The sequence below is a fragment of the Eulemur rufifrons genome, chromosome 28, assembly GCF_041146395.1.
Source record: "Eulemur rufifrons isolate Redbay chromosome 28, OSU_ERuf_1, whole genome shotgun sequence".
Lineage (NCBI taxonomy): Eukaryota > Metazoa > Chordata > Mammalia > Primates > Lemuridae > Eulemur > Eulemur rufifrons.
Window position 1 is genome coordinate 5,524,953 of NC_091010.1, and position 12,059 is coordinate 5,537,011.

Genomic DNA, 12,059 nt, shown 5'->3' on the forward strand with positions numbered 1-12,059 from the left:
GTAAAATATCCACCCACCATGTTTGTGGTCCTTATATGATAAATGTATTAAAAGACCAGTTCATTTTTATGTCCTTTCCCCCCGTTTATACATCATTTTAAAAGTCCATTCCTTAATTAGTATATATCCAAGAGATTCGATTGCTTTGAATTCTGATTCCAAAGAAAGGTTTCTTTTAGAGTACTGACACAGATAATATTTGAAGATCATATATGTATAGGTTTTTATTTTTTGCATACCTCTCTAAGTTTTATTTTAATAAACATAAATTATTTGCTTATGATTTTAGCAGGAAACTATGCTGCCCATAGTTCTATAATTTTCTTTCTTCACTTAACGATATACCTCAAACAGCCTTCTCTGTCATTGCTTTGTGGCAGAGTAGTTTGTAATGGCTGCCTAGTATGTATCTGTCCATTCATGAATATTTATGCATCTCCAGGCAGGGAGCCAGACACAGGAGATAACAGCAGTTAACAAAATAAAGTATTTGGCCCTCTAGAGTTGACTTTTTTTAGAGTAAAAGACTCAAAATTTCTAATAAAAATAATCACCAGGATAAAATAAAATTGAACATTTCTCAAGTTGCTGAAACAGAGAGGACTTTGGGTGGATAAAGTCACAAAATAAAAGATTGATGCATTTATTTTATTATTTTTTTAAATGTTTTTATTTGAAAATTTTAAGGAAGTACAAATGCTTTTGATACGTGGCTTGAGTCAGGGCTGTAAATGTGCCCTTCACGTGAATAGTGTTCCTTGTACCTGTTAGGTGGTTTTTCCTGCTCCCCTCCTCCCCCTCCCCCTGCTTGATTTCCTGTGACTTTTACTGTCCTCTGTGCACCTGTGTGCCAGCGGTTAGCGCCGGTTTATTAGAGAGTACACGTGGTGTCTGTTTTTCCATTCTTGGCACAGTTCGCTTATGGTGGCCTCCAGATCCTCCCAAATTGCTGCAAAAGGCATTAATTCATCCTTTTTTATGGCTGAGAAGTACTAGATTTTTAAAAGATGAGTCCAAAAGTCAAAATAATAGAAAAAGTTCCAGAAACAGTAGCTCATGACAAGGTCAGTTTGGGGACCAAAAAAGAGGAAAGCAAACCACAATACAAAACACATGGAACTGACTGGAGTAATAAATGAAGCACTTAAAGCTGCAGTATTTTCAAGGTAGTTGAATCAATTAAAAAATGAAATATATTTCCTATAATAAAGGGAGGTTTTATGGGCAAAGTGTTTCAACATATGATTCAGAGGACAGAATGTTGTGTGTGACTTTGCTGTTTCAGTTGGTGGTTAGCCTAGGGAGGGTAAAGGGCATATCTGGCCAGGCACAGTGGCTCACGCCTGTAATCCTAGCACTCTGGGAGAGCGAGGTGGGAGGATCGCTTGAGGTCAGGAGTTTGAGACTAGCCTGAACAAGAGCTAGACCCCATCTCTATATTTAAAAAAGAAAGAAAGAAAGAAAACCAGAAAAGATAAAGGGCATATCTAAAGTTTCTAATCCATATCAGGCAGTTCCACATTTCTTTCTTCTCTACAAACTTATCTAAATTTAAGCATATTTGTGATTTGTCCCAATGCCAATTTGGGTGGCATGTTTGGGCTCTTTTCCCTAAGAATTTTAATAAATTAAGTTTATTTGACTTTTAAGGTAAATATTTTAATTTATGGCTCAGAATAGCTGTTTTCTTTTTTTCTTTGTGTTGTGAGTTCTTTGTGAAGTGCTTTGTTTTAGCTGCTTTGTTCTTTTAATGTTATGTTGTCTTTTTACATTAGCTGTCAACCCAGAAATCACAGCTCCAGGTCCTGTGGTTGTCTTTTCTGGAGCAGAGTTGGAGAATCCTGTGAACCAAACTGCATTAAAGGCCACTGTTGATGGAAAAGAAATGGTTACCATGAAGAAATTTGATTTTTCCAAAGACAAAATTCTAATGGGTAGGTTTTCTTTATGTTTTTTCTATCTTTTACTTTTCATTTATTAGATAATAAATTATTTTCTTGGCAAATATTCTATTTAGACACCTAAAGCTGTATTGAAGCTCATCTTCATCTAAAACTTTCCTGCCTTAGTACTTACATTTGACAATAAATAATTTGATACAGCCCTGGCGTTGGCATGGGATCCAAATGGACGCTCCCTGAGGCGTCCTGAGCCCGGCCGGGTCTCTTCTCTTGCTGGCCTGGTCTCCGCGGCAGCCAGGAGGTGACAGGAGCCGAGGAGGAGGCCTGAAGCCTGTGGATGGACACTGCGGTGCTGAAGAGGCCAGAGTGCAGGTGGGACACTGGCGGGTGGCAGGCCCTGGGGTGCTCACAGCCTGTAGAAGCCAGGGCTGGAGTCGTGCAGAGCATGGGAGAATCCTTGCCAGAAAGGCTGGGCCTGTGGCCCTGTGACATCACTCCTGTAATCTCTATTTGCCACCATACTGATTGAAGCCCGCAGAACATTAAATGTCATTTAGGGTGGGGTGACAATCAAAACTGTGCTAGTGATAGTGGTATGTGTTGTTTGCTTCACATAGGAAATATATGTGAAGAAATTGAGCACAAATTGGAAAATTCTAGAGGTCGTGAGTCCAAACTCCTCCTTTTCACATTCTTGAACTGAGACTTGGGCAGGGGATATAACTTGAGTGAGATCACAGATGGGTTAGTGTCGGAGCCAGAGTATATCCCAGTTCTCTTTGGTGCTAAGGGTATTTTTATTTTTTAAATGTTGCTTATGAAACACACTTTCCAGCTTGCCTTTGTAAGTACAGCTAGGTTTGAAAAAGATTATTTTCTTCTAGCATGGAAACATGAACATCTTAAAACTTTCTAAAACACTCATTCAATAAAGACATGTTGAGGCCGGGCCCCGTGGCTCATGCCTATAATCCCAGTACTCTGGGAGGCCGAGGCGGGAGGATGGCTTGAGCTCAGGAGTCCGAGACCAGCCTGAGCAAGAGTGAGACCCCTGTCTCTACTAAAAAGAGAAAAATTAGGTGGGCCTGGTGGTGCGCTTGTAGTCCCAGCTATTTGGGAGGCTGTAGCGAGAGGATCACTGGAGCCCAGGAGTTTGAAGTTGCAGTGATCTGTGATGATGCCACTGTACTCTAGCCCTGGTGACAAGAGCAAGGAGAAAACAAAGACTTGTTGAGTGTTGCCTCAATGAAACAAAGGAAACAGACTCTCAGGGTGAGAATTCTTCAAATTAGCATGTGCACCCATCTCCCAATATCTCACCCTCCACTAGAAGTATCTTGAGGAGACTCTAAGCTCCTAAGGAGTCTGCTCTCTGCTCAATTAAACTCCTTACAGCAAACTTTCCACCCTCTCCCCATCCCTGGAAACCTTGCTGTCCCTGTCTCTCCATATCCCTTTCAACCTAATTCAAAAAGAGTGGGGGAGGTTTTAAAGAGACAGCTTCTAGTACATTTTGCCCTTTGGAATCACTGGAGCAAAGAATGTTATCTGTTTTTAAAATTCAGAAATAAATAATAATAATAATTTCACACATTCCCAAGTTCGGAGTCAAGCAAATGTCAATAAACAGGAACATCTTGTTGACAATTCCCATCTTATTAGTGATGCAGAACTGATTTTCTAGTGTAGCACATTCATTAGTTCTCTCTTTTTCTTAGAAGACCTTTTTATCTGACTTAAGAGAGAGGTTAAAAAAAGAAAGGTTATGGGAACATGAGAATATATTCTTGAAAATGACAAAATGTGGCCTCTTAGAGAACAAATATATTCCAGTTGCTTATATAATTATACTGGTTGTGACCAGGCAGGGGGTCCCCAAGCATTTCCTCTTGTCCAATATTGTGATAGAAAGGCTGGTTAATTTTATTTATTCTTTGTTTAATTTTTATTTTAAATTTCAGATTGTCTTAAAAGCTGCTTAACTAGGACATTCTTGTTAAATAGCAAGTTAATTTTCTCGAAATAGAATTATTCCTTCCCTTTTGACCTAAGGATGAAGATGGTACGTCTAACACTTTTAGTTTGTAGTTGCAAATTGTTATAGTTTGCATGTGTTGTGGAGTGAATTCTATCCATTTTCTTTTAAAAAAAAACTTTTTACTCTGTTTAAAATATTTATGAATAATATTAAATTACGTTCCTCTAAAATGACTTTAAGGAGAATAATTTTGGTTTTCTTTAAGATTACTCCCCGATCAGATACATTCATCCATTCCTCAGTATCTGTGGGAGAGACTGGTTCCAGGAACCCCTGTGGAGAACAGAATTCAGGGAGGTTCAAGTCTCTTATGCAAAGTGGCAGACTTTATGTATATAACCTCTGCTCATTCCTCCAAATTCATTAAATCATCTCTAGATTATATATAATACCCAATACCATGTAAATGCCGTGCAACTAGTTGCTATCCTGTATCGTTCTTTTATTTGTACGTTTTTATTGGTTTTCCCCTATATTTTTAATCCCCAGTAGGTTGAATCCATGGATGAGGAACCCATAGACAGGGAAGTCTGACTGTATTTTGATTTGCAAAGGAAGATGGGTTTCATTGACTTAAATGCACCTTTTTCATGCAGTATTTTGCTCAATTCAATTTTTATCGGAGAGTCTGAAAGAGAAAGTGTGGAAATTGATAACAAAAATCAAACCATCACGTGAATCTGGTCGTGCTATTATTGCATATTGTACAGAAGATGCGATACCTATCAACAAAGCTAGGACCATGACCTGAGGGCCAACACTTGGACATGCAAATGTTTTGTAGCTTTTTGTTTGTTTGTTTGTTTTCAAATAGAGCCTTCCAGAAGCTTATGTAGGCAATTGCTGATCAAAACATTTACAGAAAGAAATCACCTACTTCCTATGTTTTTAGATACATTCTTCTTTAACTTCCTGAACCATCTTGAAATCACTTAGAGGCATTTGTGGATTTTTTTCTCTTAATAAAGAGTATTATATGAACTTATATTCTATATTATATGTGTTATGGAGTGATTTCTGCCCATTTGCTTTTAAAAATATATTTTAAAATAATATATATTAAAAAGACTATTAGAAGGATTTAATATATTTCATGTTACATATGTATGTTATAAAATTTAATTGAATAATGGCAGCAAGCTATAATTCTGAAATGTTTAATTGCTCAACTCCCCCAAAAGACAGAAATTATGTGTCCTAGTAATTGATTCAATAGTTTTTCTAAGATTTTTCTCATTTAGTACAAGTTTCCTCATCATGTCTTTCCAGTTGTAGACATCTTAAACATTTCTATGTAACTGGGGAGAAAACAGCGCTATTGCCATATTATCCACTTATTATTTTAAAAATGCATTTTTGCTTTATAAACAATTATTTTTTGTGTTCTAGATTGCTTGTTTTGGCATCAATCATCTGATAGTCATCTCTATTAGTGTCTTTCATTAGTCAGCATTATGGTAGTAAGTACTTACTTTAGTGAGAGCTAAATGATAATTCTCGTTTTTAATGTCACTCTTTCAGAACTGCACCTGAAGGTCCTTCTTCAGTTACCGTCTGATTGTTTTTTGATTATCCAAGTGTTCCGTTGCCTGAGAGTGACAGGTGGAACGCTGTGGAGCCCAGCTGCTTGCACAAGTGCACGTCAGTGTGGGAGAAAGAGTGGCGGAGGAGCTTGGATTTGGAATGGACCACAGAACCACAGGTTAGCTTGAAGGAATGGCTTTAGCGCAAAACTTGTCTTTGTAGGTTTAGAGACTTTTTAAAAATTGAGTTATTTGTTTTAAAATGTATTTTATTTTAGGTGCTTCCAGTGATTTGGATAATGCACCTAAAATAGTAAAGCAGATGCTGCCCAAATTTGGAATCAGTGAAAAGGTAACAGCTAATTTTCAACCTTTCCATGTATGAAATCATGTGTCAAATGTCTCTTTCAGAGATGCTTCTGATTGTAAGTTACTAGCATTTATTTTTGCCTGTCTCATTTCAGGTGGATTTGAGGTGGTTTATTCTAAACAGTATTCTAAATGTTATTCTCTGAGTAACAAAAATAGAGCATTCTGTTCGCTCAGAATTGGCTTCTAAGATGTTAACTATGACTCCATGAGTTAAGCAAGTGACGAAGCAAATCCTTTCACATTTTCGTATGGCCTGAAAAAGAGCCTGCTTTCCGGGCTTGCTTGCTTTGCGCTGTCCACGTATCTCACACTCCCACATTGTCATGGAGGCTCCTTGCAGCACCTCTGTACTCTGGACTGTGGCTTTCTGTATTTAGAGTGGCCCACCCAGGATCTCTAGGGAGTACTCAGAACGAGATTAAAATGATTGTAAATTTTCTCTCTTGCTCACACATTCACTAATGGATTTTAGTCTTTATACATTCAGAGGAATAATGAAATTTCTTAACCCTTAAATGCAATTTTCTATTGTAGTTCTTCCTTGCCAGCCATGATAGTTATTTCTTTATATATAGAATAGTGCTTTCTCTGTTAAATGTTGGTGTTTACAGGCTTTTCTGTTCCATTATTTTCATCATTTTGGTTACAGCTTGCAGTTATGATCTACAGTAATACAGGGACACTGAGTCCAGAAACTCAATCTGCCATTGAGCAGGAAATAAGAGTCCTTCTAAGGATAATGAAAATATTTTTCTATGTGTACTTACATTTTCATTTATTAAAATTAAAGAAATACATAATATTCCTAAATAGGTACTTTAAAATGATAAAAGCTGTAGGCCCTCTGTTCACCAGAAATACTACTCCATAAAATAAAGAGAATAGGTGCATCACTGCAGCGGTGCTTTAAATATGTCAGTAAGGAACTTTGGTCATGAACTGGGTCTTTATGTTATTCTGACGATGGGCTCAGAATAGTTATATTTGTGAGGATAAAAATTCAATTCTACTTTCTCTGCAAAACCATAAGTGGTGATAGAAAGGGGGGCATTGTTTATTGATTCCCTGTATCTCTGTTTTCCCACACTGACATGTGTTTTTTTCAGCAAATATTTGCTGAAATCATATTATTGATGATTTGCTTTGCACCCACCAGTGTGCATGTGCTGAGAAGATAGAATAAGCAAAACAAGTGTCCGTTTGGCTGCAATGGACTTTACAGACTAGGGTGCAGAATAGGTGAGAGTGGATTCAGGGAGATCCGTTAGGAAGCACTGCAGTAGTCCAGGCATGATAGAAAGGATGCGTGGATGAGGTGGGTGAAAGTAGAAATGGAGACACATGGTGGGGTCAAGAGATATGTATGTAGTAGAATCAGTATGTCCTTGTGATGTTTTGGTTGTGAGGGGTGAGGGAAGTTAAAGGTCTTTTCTAGATTTCCACCTCATGCGATTACATAATTGTTTGTGCCACTCCCTGGGAAACCTGGAGACTAAGCTGAGCTCAGGCTGGAAAGTTGGGAGATCATGAGTTCAAGGGGAGGGTTGTTTTAAAATTTTTTTTAGAGCTGGAGTCTTGCTATATTTCCCAGGCTGGATTTGAACTCTTGGGCACAAGTGATTCCCCTGCCTCAGCCATGTGAGTAGCTGGGGCTATAGGCATGTCCCATCATGGGGGATCCATGAGTTCTGTTGTGTCCATGTTGGATGTGAGGTACCTTAGTAAAGATTTCAAGTTAGATATGTGGGTCTGGAGTTTGATGGAGAGGTTTGGGTGTTGAAGTTACCCAGTCATTATGGCAGGTCTTGGAATGAAGAGGAAGACCAAGGTCAGTGCCAAAGTCTCCAGTGAGTGGGGATGTACTGTGGGTGTTTGTTAGACGACACGTGAAGGGACTTGGATAGGGCTCTAGTCAAATGGTTCGAACTTGGAAGGAATAGCGCTTTATACAAGAGGTGGGGTTAGAGATGGTCTGGGAGTGGTGATGGGAACAAAGAGCTCACTCCTTCGCCCTGAAATATCTGGGGTGAGAGTGAATAAATAACACTTGAGAGGGTTTAGGGAAAGCAGGATGAGCAGGAGAGAGCCAGGTTTTGACTAATTCAAAGGAGTAGAAGGAATGCTTTAGAGCAGCTAATTATATGGAAAGTTTCTGTAATGGAAAAGGTCTACACTGTTTCAGATGAAGAGCTCTTTCCCTTCACAGAATGTTTATTCTCTTTTTCTGACTATTATGTTATGATGTATGAATCTCTGTACTGTAGAACCAAGCTTCTAAATGGAGTTATATGTCAAAAGATTTCACATTATTTAGAGAACCTACCATTTTTATTTCTTTTCCCATTGACTGTGGTTTTATGCCTCACCTACATTTTCTACTTCTTACATATCTGCTTTCTATGTGGGACTCATATGAAAGAGCAAAAGATATCTTGAAAACTCATGCAAAAAGAGCATAAGAATCTAGCAGAATCTTTACTGACCTATGAGACTGTAGATGCCAAAGGATTCAAATTGTTTTTGAGGGGAAGAAATTGGAAGTGAAATGATGTGGAGAAACTATAACTTTATACTTAGAGTTACACATCTTTTGCAGTACTTATTATGGTCTGCCTTTTTTTTCTTTTTTCTTTCTTTTCTTTTTTTTTTTTTTGGAGACATAGTCTCACTGTGTCAGCCCAGCTAGAGTGCAGTAGCATCATCATAGCTCACTGCAACCCAAACTCCTGGGCTCAAGCAATCCTCCTGCCTCCGCCTCCCCAGTAGCTGGGACTACAGCCACACACCACCATGCCCAGATAATTTTTCTGTTTTTGTAGAGATGAAGGTCTTGGTCTTGGTCAGGGTGGTCTTCAATTCCTGAGTGCAAGTGATCCTCCCACCTTGGCCTTCTAGAGTGCTAGAAATACATGGATGAGCCATCAGGCTTGGTCTGTCTTTTTGATTACGTTCATTCTATTGAATAGTCCGTGAAGGGAAAGAGCTCTTCTATTGAATATGAAGTGGCATCTTACACCACTGACATCTAAATTATTCTCACCCAAATTTTAATCTCATCCAAATGAGATCATTTCCCTAGTGACTGGTGATGTTGAGCATCTTCTCCTGTGCCAATTGGTCATGTGTATATCTTCTTGAGAATTGCCCATTCAAATATTTCTCCTCCCTTTCCTAGTTGGGTTGAGTCAGTTGAGTCTAGTCTGCACTCTCAGCATTTGTTTTTGCAAAGAATGTTTGCATGTTTACAGATGACCAAATGTTGGTCAAGTGCAAAAGAGCAAGAGAGCCATTGTGGGGATGGGGTACTTATTTTACATCCCATGGCAAAGGGCCCGTTCAAGGTGTAAACAGGCTTCAGAAGAGGACAAAGCAATGTGGACCTCTGGTGTCCTTAGGGGCTCAGAGGAAAGAGAGGCCAGAATTCAGGGCGTTCATTCAGGCCAAGGCAGTTGCAGGTGGGAACGGGGGTGGGCACAGAAGAGCCCCTGAGAGGGTCAGCGTTAACATGAATGCCATATCCAAACTGCTCAAAATCACCTCACAACAGTGCCAGGCAGATAAGATCTCAAGCACTCTCTGCAGTTGTGACCATGGCAGGATCAGAAACCGTGTCACCATATTTAGGCAGCTGAGGGAGAAAGTATGGGATGAAGCAGGGAAGGAGAAAAGGCCCACGTGTGCCGTCCACCTTCCCTGCAGGGGGCCGGCCTGCAGCACGCCCGAGCTGACTCCCTCTGACTTTCGGGCGTTTATATGATTATACTGGGCTGGGCATTCTGTTTCTGTGCTTTGTCAGTTCAAGGAACACCACAGCTTTTTATAACTTGAGAATCTCATTTCCAGCCTGGGGCAGAAAAATAAGTGAATATTTAATTTAAAAGTTACAGTGAGAGATGATGTTGCATTCTGATTACACCCCGTGAGTCAAAATAGTAGTGACATATATGAAACATTTTTGTTTGAACACTTTCTTATTGATATAATTCCATTCATATAATTTTTAACATCTCAAATATTTGTATAATTTCCATCATAGCAACCATGTATTTGATATGTGTGTGAATATATAACCCATTTAAATGATGTTTATTATTTTATCCAAAATTCTCTTGTTTCTTGATATGATTTCTTATTGTACTATGTGGCTTAGTTTGCCTCTTAAAATTCCTATGTACTTTAGTCATGTTATTTTTCCATAAACATTACTAAAAATAATACTGCCAATCTGAAAGAACGAATCTTTGAGTTTAGTACAATTATCTACACTATTGCTAAATTGGCAACTAGAATAAGGCATGATCCCATCTGGTAACCACGTTTAGTTAAGTAGAGCTCTTATTTCCCCTTTTATTCTGTTGAAAGTGTTTGTATATGATTATGTGAAAATTCAGGAATGACCTTGTGAGGTCCTTATTCTTCGCTGTCCCCGTCATGCTGGTTCACTGTGGGGCCATGTCCTTGGTTATCGCATCACCGCTCCATGTTCCTCCCGTCTGTGCTGACGCCCCTTAGTCTTTCCCCCCGGCCCCTTCTGTTCACGATGTATCTGCAGTTGCTTTCTCCGCTCCTCCCTAGCATTTCATTTGCACTTTTGTAATAAGCTGTTCTCTAGTTTCTTGTTTCTGTGTCTGCCTTCTACCTGATGAGTTCTAGGAAACTTCTCTTGAACAGCTTTGCCTCTCTGAGGCTCATGGAGTGCTTTATAGGTAGCACCGAACACATTTGAATATTACAGATACTCAGCCGATTAACTCTCCTAATTCCCTCACCATCAGGCAGAGCACTCGAACAGATGAGCCAGACTCTCTGAAGAGGGTTAAAATGATGCTCTAGAGAATAGGAATGTTAAGTGACTCTATTCATCTCTGAAAATACCCTGGTGAGTATCACAATCAAAAGACTGGTGGGATGTCTCCTTGTAGAGAAATGTCTAATTTCTTTTTAAGAAGAAAAAACACAAGGTAGGATGGTGACCCAGGATAGCAGAGTATCTGCCATGTAGAAGGATCTGTCAGGTGGATACAAAGATAAATTTCATATCTCTAGCATGGGAGATTCTGTAGGATGTTCTGGATTGATTTCACCCAAGAAGCACTTTATCCTTGCCCAACCAGTTACTGCCATTCAGAGTCAAAATCCTATATGTTGCATAAATTTATTATTAATTGCTTAGTAAAATTCAACCTGATGGGATGAAAGTTACTTGGGTCTTTCCTATATCTATTGTTTAATGCTGGAAGACTTCAGACTTAATTGTAAAACTGGAAGAGGTTGTTGATGGACTCACAGGGAGTGGGGAATACGGAGAAGCTGTTAACCTGAACTCATCGTGTTTAACGCTTTCTAGTCATTAATCACGTCCATGTCAAATCCCTTCCCCACCAAGCTTGCCTCACTAAAACCCACAGGTTCCACTAAATATGAGATAGGACAATATATTTAAAAATGGGTGGCCATCACTTTGCTTTCCACTAGGAAGGAAGTAGTATTTTGGGATTTTCTTTACTAGGTGCGCAATAAACTTTTTTTCAGTGGAATCCATATCCCAGTAGCAATCAGATGCAGATTTTCTGGACTTACAGTAATGAAGTAGAGTATTTCATGTAATCAAAAAGTAGAAAATTATCTCATATTTTCTATTTCCCAGATCTCATGTTTCTCTTTTTCTATTATGAACCTACCAAATGTTCACATCCCATGAAGATAGTTTTATTGTTGAGTAGATGGGTGTCCACTGAGCAGGGCCTGTGTTTAACCAGGAATGATTGCGATGCAGAAAGAAACAGTGGATCCCAGGGCCTCTGAGGGAGATGGACATGTAGTGAGAGCCTCTCCTTAGTTGCCCTTTCCACTGGAGCATTCTGCGTAAGTGGGCACATTTCACTTAAATGTGCTTATCTCTTATGATTTCTCTTTAGCGCTCTACAGCTGTGGTCCCCAACCCCCGGGCCATGGGCCCGTTTGGGTCCGTGGTCTGTTAGGAACTGGGCTGCAAGGCAGGAAGCGAGTGGTGGGCTAGTGAGCGAAGCTGCATCTGTGTTTACAGCCACTCCGTCACTGGCACCTGAGCTCTGCCTCCTGTCACATCAGTGGCAGCATTAGATTCTCTCAGGAGCACAAACCCTACTGAAGCTGCACATGGGAGGCACCTAGGACCTAGGGACCTAGATTCTCCTTATGGGAATCTAATGCCTGATGAGCCCAGGTGGAGCTGAGGCCCAGGTG

At 39.6% G+C, this 12,059-nt stretch overlaps 1 protein-coding gene and 1 pseudogene across 1 annotated transcript in view; both read left to right on the plus strand.

The window, feature by feature from the left end:
- The window catches only part of LOC138376242 (maestro heat-like repeat-containing protein family member 7), a 32,538-nt gene extending 30,374 nt beyond the window's left edge, over positions 1–2,164 (plus strand). The window contains exons 21-22 of the mRNA XM_069460357.1: positions 1,776–1,934; positions 2,103–2,164. The gene's annotated coding sequence lies outside the window, so the exon portion shown is untranslated. The remainder of the gene's footprint in view (positions 1–1,775; positions 1,935–2,102) is intronic.
- Positions 1,895–8,383, plus strand: LOC138376574 (ATP-dependent zinc metalloprotease YME1L1-like; annotated as a pseudogene).
- Positions 8,384–12,059: the final 3,676 nt, after the last annotated feature.